This window comes from Pteropus vampyrus, unplaced genomic scaffold, assembly GCF_000151845.1.
Source record: "Pteropus vampyrus isolate Shadow unplaced genomic scaffold, Pvam_2.0 Scaffold33, whole genome shotgun sequence".
Taxonomy (NCBI): Eukaryota; Metazoa; Chordata; class Mammalia; order Chiroptera; family Pteropodidae; genus Pteropus; species Pteropus vampyrus.
The window spans coordinates 10233069-10239858 of NW_011888814.1; the positions used below are offsets into that span (position 1 = coordinate 10233069).

A 6790-nucleotide genomic window follows, 5' to 3' on the forward strand; every position below is an offset into this window, starting at 1 on the left:
GTCACTCTCAATTCTCCCCTCCCCCTCGCTCCTGGAAACCACTAATCTATTTTCTGTCTTTATGAATTTGCCCATTGTGGACAATTCATATAAATGCAATCATGCAATATGTGGCCTTTTGTGACTAGCTTCGTTCACTTAGCATAATGTTTTTGACATTCATCTATGGATATAGTATGTACCAACCTGACATTCTTTTTTATAACTGAATAATAATCCATAGTACGCATATACCACATTTTGCTTATCCATTCATCAGTTGATAGACATTTGAATTGTTCTTACTTCTTAGCTATTATGAATAATGCTGCTATGCACATTAGTGTACAAGTTTTTGTGTGCACTCACGTTTTACAATTGTCTTAGATATACCTAGTGAAATTGCTGGTCACACGGTAACTATGTTTAACTGATCGAATCAACTTTTGAGCACAATGTATTACATAGCACCTTGCTCCTTGTAAGGGGATAAATATAGGAGCAAGCTGTTTCTTTAGCAAATGCCCTATCCTGTCCTATTTATACGAGAGGGTGGCAGATTAGTGATGGTGTCTACTTCTTGGGGTTCAGTGTGTCAGTATCCGAAGGTCATTGACACTAATTGGATATATTCTCCGTGCAGATCCCATTTTTGTGGCCCCTTCCATAGGATGGTTACATGGAGAGTGACCGTGAGAAAGTTGCCTTTGAAGTAATTGGAAGGCCCAGGTTTGAGCAACCCAATTTCTCCAGGTACCTGCAAGAGCTCCATAGAGCCAGCATGGAGATGCAAAGGCTTAGAGGAGATTACACAATTCTCTTAGAATAATATTAATGATAATAATAGAAACCCCAACTTTTTAGCATTCACTGCATGCCTAGTATAATGCTGAATGCTTTGCAGCCTTTTCTAGACTTGTACTCTCCAATACAGTAGCCACTGGCCACATGTGCTTGAAATGTGGTTAGTCTGAGTTGAGATGAACCATATGTATAAAGTACACATTGGATTTCAAAGACTTAGTACAAAAAAGGAATGTAGAATATGTCACTAATGTTTTTACATGTTGAAATGATATTTTGGATATGTCGAGTTATGAAAAATGCATTACTAAAATTAAGTTCACCTGTTTCTTTTATTTAATGGGGCTACTAGAAAATTTTAAATTACATATGTGACTCACATTTGCAACTTGCATTATATTTCTATTGGACAGCACTCGTTCTAGACTATTCGTCACAGTAATTTGATCAGCTGGATGGCATTATCATCCTCATATTATGGGTGAGGAAATTGAGGCTTAAAGAGCTTAAGTAAATTACCTGTGATCATATATCTGTGGCTTAACCATAAATCTGTCTGTTTTCAAGCCCAAATTCTTCTCCATTACTCTGTGCTATCTCCCCATGGCCCAGAAATATGAGCCATGTGATAAAGAAATGGTTATGATCATTAGCTATGGCTAAAAGCTGTTTTCACGTCTCCATTGTAGAACACAAGAAAAATCGTCCATGTCATTCTGTAAGGCAGAATTTGGTTGTAGTTGGGAGAAATTGCCTATGGGAAAGTTTCTTCAGTAGTAACACTTTGTAATGGTTTGAGGCTTACTTGGCAAAGATAGAAGTTTGATGAAGCTACTTCAGGAGTCGCTTTCATTTCTATGATGTTACACTTCATGTCAGATTCACAGGTCAGTCAGTCGTTGCTGTAATACTCAGAGTGAGACGGAGCAGAGTGTCCTTTTTTCCCCCCTGTAAGGTATAAGGCTTTAATTTCATCCCATTTCATTTGAATTTGTGAAAAACCTCAGTGGGACATTCTTCATAGCGATGCTGCCCTCTTCCAAGATGTAATAAAGAGAAGGCAAAACTCAAGGAGAGAAAGAATTGTTCCATTTCCTTTCTTCTCCCACTACCTTAAACCACTCTCCAAATATATATTTTAACACAGTCATATCTCCCTAAGGCATCAGCGTCATCACTCACAAAGAATTCTCATAGGTGCATATTAATGCTGGTTATTACTATTTTTAAATACTACAAGTTACTTATTTTCACTTTACATATATATACGTATAACATGTATCATGAGTATAAATTACTTAGTTAATGTCAAATACCAAAGGGGAATCCTAATTTAGAACGCTCGTCCCTTGAGCTATTTTTCCCAGTGGGGAGAATTGAGATAATTGGGAGTTATGCTTTGCCTCAGGGTGTCATCCCAAATGCTTAAACTCTCTTGTATTCTTAAAGGCTAGAAATGTTGCTGACAGCTGTTAAGCAAAAACCCACACACTTTTTTCTGTTTTTCTTTCAGACTACAAATTTACAGAATACCAAGAAACATGGCAAAGTTATCTCCTAAAAGATTAAGCGTAGCTCAAAAACCAAACTCTAAGAAGCCAGAAAGTTTCTAGATATGTATGTGCCATATTATTTTTATTTTGAATTCATAGTCGAAATTTTAGTGCCCCTAAATGAAGTTCGCCTTGCCTTAAATAGCTACATGGAAAATAAATTTCAGCATTTGTTTTTTGTTTAGTCATTCTTCCTTAAAATTCCTTAGTGGTTTCAAATGTACTTCAAATGAGATGACAATGAACCATAGAAAGAAGTCAGAATGAGGAAAGGCAGATAGAGTTAGGAATCAGATGACTCGAACTCTAGTTGTGTTTCCACAACGAATTAGCAACAAGGCCTTGGGGAATTTAGGTTTCACAAACATTTATTGGACACTTACTATGTTCAAGGCACTGTAATAAATGCTGTAGGATAAGATGTGGATCCTTGAGGAAGTTATCACTTAGAAGGAAAGAAAGCATATTCACAAAACTAGGGTATAACATGGTACAGAATGTGTGAGTCATGGAACAGAACTTATGGGAGCACAGAAGGAAATAAGCATAATTCCAGCTGTGAAGATTGAAGATGACTTTCGTGAAGAAAGCGATGTTTGGGGTGACCCTCCAGGTATGGAGAGGATTTCTGGGTGAGGTAGAAGGAAAGGTACAGGGAAGGGGACACAATGTAAGCAATGGTGTAGGGTGAGAAAGTGCAGAGCTGGTTCGGGGAAACTCGTTAGACAGGAAGGCACAGTTAATTCTGAATAATAACGGGAGATAAGTTTTGACCCCTAGATTAGAATCAGATTGTGGTAGAGCTTGACTTGAATTTCATTCTGAGGAATTTGAACCTTATCGGTAGAAGTGGGGGAGGGCAGCAAAGGTAAAGAACGGACCCATGAATGATCCGACTTGGCTAGGATGATTGCTGACGGCACTGAGTGATTTGAGTGGTGAGCAGAAACCAAGGCTGGGAGATCAGTTAGAAAACTGTTAACTGTAGTGTTTGGGCAACGGGAATGGATAGAGAAGGCAGATTCGAGGGATATTCTGGAGGGAGAATTGACAGGGCATGGTGACAGTTGGTTTTGAGATGCAAAAGATGACTAAGGTTTTGAGCATTGATGAGTCAGAGAACAGAGATGCTGAGAACGTAGGAGGTTTGCTGAAAAAGATGCTAAGTTTGGTTTGGGGGCATATTTAGTCTATTCTGAACACATCAGCCAATCATAGAAAACACAAGTCAATTCCTGACTCCCCTTCTTCCAAAACCTTTTAATGCCTTCCCATCCTACTGAAAATAAAAGAAAAATCCTTATGATGGCCAATAAAGCCTTACATGTCCTGGCTGCCCACCTGCCCTTTGATCTCCTCTCCTTCCAGACCCTCCTCTTTTCAACAGATGGGAGGCACACTGGTCCTTTTGCTGTTCCTCCAAGACTGCCCAACACGAGTCTGCCTTCGGGCCTTTCTTGTTGTTTTCTCTGCCTGAAACTCTCTTTCTTCAGATAATTCCCATACGTTATTCCCTCGCTTCCTTCAGCTGTTACTCAAATGTCACTATTTAGAAAGACCTTTCCTGATTATCCCAAAGAAAAGAGCAACCACCAGCCCTCTCTCCTCACTTTGCTGTTTGCCATTGTGCTTATCACTCTCTGACATCTCACAGCTTGGAAACTGAAGAGTAAAAAAAACAGTTGATAATATAATAATCCAATGTTTTTAAGGGTGCATTGAGGTTTGTTACTCTCGCACGCCATTATTGAGACTGTGCGTTGATATAGTCCCTTGGAAAAGCAATTTGGCAGTAAATACAAGAGTCATAAAATGTTGATGTCCTGGAACACTTTATGTTTTAAAAATTCGTAAAATCAATTCTAAGAAGATAATCTAAAATATGGAAGATAAAATATTCAGGAAAATGTATATTGATGCAATATTTATATGTCAAGAAACTGGAAAGGTTTTAAACATCTAACAATATAAGGAGATAGTTAAATTAAGTAAATTACTGTTCGGTTATTTAATAACATATTATTCACTGTTAAAAGGATAGTTATGAAAAGCTGATTAGCAACAGTGAAAATGCTTGTGAGACAGTGTTACATTTAAAAGCATAGGATCCACAATTGTATACAGTATAATTTCTTTAAATATACCAAAAAAAAAAAAAAAGCTAGGAAGAAATTAACCCAAATGCTGGTATTAAACACATTAAGATAATGGGATTATAAGTGGCTTATTTTTTTCTAAATCTTTTAGATTTTCTATGTCCAGGTTATATCCTTTCTATAATGTGGTTATTTTACTTTTAAAATCATAATCTTTTTTAATACTCAGAAGAAAATACTGCTACAACTCAACTCGGCCTCTGGACCGCATTGTCAAGTATCAATGGGAAATGTGAGTTTCCAGGCCAATGGAACCTGCCTTTAGGACCGAGGGCCACCGACACCAATGGCTGGCCCTACAGCTCACGAGTCCCGCAAGTCTTGGTTTCCCCACTTCCTCATTCCTGACCTCTTCCTTCTCCTCCACTTGCTTCTCTAATTTTAGGCTATGTCCTCCTGATAATGATGGTCACAATCAGGAAACAAGGAAGGCTGAAAGAATACAACTTGCCCTATGCATCTTGACCAAGTTTATGTTTCTGGACTGAGGCTAAGCCACCTTATTCACGTCTCCTTTTAGTTTTTCTTAATTCTGCTACCCCTTCCCCCACTGGTAGACATTTAGGGTTCCCCCTCTGCTCTTTTCCACAGTGCTTATCATCATCTGATATATTTTTGTATTTACTTATTTATTATCATGGGTTAAAAACTGAAATGGTTATAAAAAGACATAAGAAGTAATCCAACTTACTGTCAATGAAGCTCTTTGTATATATGTATCGTTCTATCCTTAAGAGCCAGCAAAATACATGATACTCACATTTTAAGGATGAGAAAACTGAGGCTTAGAGAGGTTAAACCATTTGCCCAAGTTCACTGACCAAGGAAGCTACCAAGTTGGAATTTAAACTCTCATCCTTCTGACCTCAAATCCTTTGTCCTTATCCTGTACATTAGTGAACACACATACGATCAAAGTAGCCCAAGTTAATTGATTATATAGACATCGCCCCAGTGATGTAAATAGTTGAATAACTGAATAAATCAACCTGAAGCTCTCAATCAATTGATGCTGTGCGTCTTTGTGTCTGAATTAACCAGTCCATTGTTTCAGTTTTTCTCTGTGCATGTTCATAGGTCTCGATAACTATTTGAGAACCTAAAGTTAGCAATTTGAAGTATTTTAGTGATTTCGGTTATCTGTAGCATTCTAAGTAATTGGTCCTTAACGAAAATAATTTTATCTGTTTTGGTGAATGGACTCAGTTGAAGGATTTAGGGACCCAACTTTTGGAACCAACAGCAACTTTTTTGATAAAACAAAACCCTTAGTTATTAAATATTAAATTCTATTCTTATGATTTGTTATTTGGACTTAAGAATTGAGACTATTAATAGAAGACATGTAAGATGTCAAAAGGAGCATAAAATCCAGTTATGACTAATACCATTTCAGTGAAAATTTCTAACAAAGACATTTTCCATTTAATCACCCATTTATTTCAAGCAATAGTTTAGTAAAGATTCTAAGCAACTTCATTATAATGAGATTGAAAGAATTAAATAGAATTTTCTAAGAAATATCACTCACAACGTTCACCATTTATGACAGTGTTCGACAGTGTTCTTTCTTGTCTGCCTTCTTTGACTAAAGTCCTACGTAGAAAACGCTTCCAGCTCCTGACATAGACGTGAGAGGCCATGAGATGCTCATCCTCATCATAGCTAACATTTTTGAGAACTTACTGTGAGCTAGACTTTGCTACACACTGCACTTGATTATCTCAATTGAAAGCACAGAATGCAATAAAGTAGGCACTGCTGTTATGCCTATTTTAGAGACAGATAAAGAAACTCAGACATAGACATATTAAGTAACTCGTTCAAGAGACAGCATTTAAAATAAAACACAAGATATGTTATATTGGCTAACCAATGTGCCGTATACTTGAAACTAATAAAATACAATTTTTAAAAAAGGTATGTTACATTGGTCGTTTTGCCTTCTCTGTGATCTGAGAAAATCGCATTTTTAAAAAGGCATGTCAAGTTCGACTTTACAGTTTTTACAGGAAAAGCGAAAGGCTCTTTGAATTGCTGTGGCTGTTATGCCAGTGACGAATTCCATGGGAGAGGTGGTTCAGTGAGAGCTGAGATTTTAGATCGAAAAAGTCTGAAAGAGTGTATTTCTTTGAATAGTCTGTATTTTCCTCACGACTCTTTCCCCCATTGGTCTGCACTGTCAGCTTCCCTTCACTTTAAGAAAGTTTTCATCTCTGAGGCTTTTTAACTGGTGGAGCTGTCCTTGGTCTGAGAGGTTAGAGAAGAGAAGTTTTGTCTGGGGGCTGAGACTTCTCA

At 37.4% G+C, this 6790-nt stretch overlaps 1 long non-coding RNA gene across 2 annotated transcripts in view; it reads left to right on the top strand.

Annotated features, from left to right (window-relative positions):
* The window catches only part of LOC105290246, a 39970-nt gene extending 37454 nt beyond the window's left edge, over positions 1–2516 (top strand). For both annotated transcript variants that reach the window (XR_002779646.1, XR_002779647.1), the window contains one exon: positions 2297–2516. This is a non-coding gene — a long non-coding RNA (uncharacterized LOC105290246). The remainder of the gene's footprint in view (positions 1–2296) is intronic.
* Positions 2517–6790: the final 4274 nt, after the last annotated feature.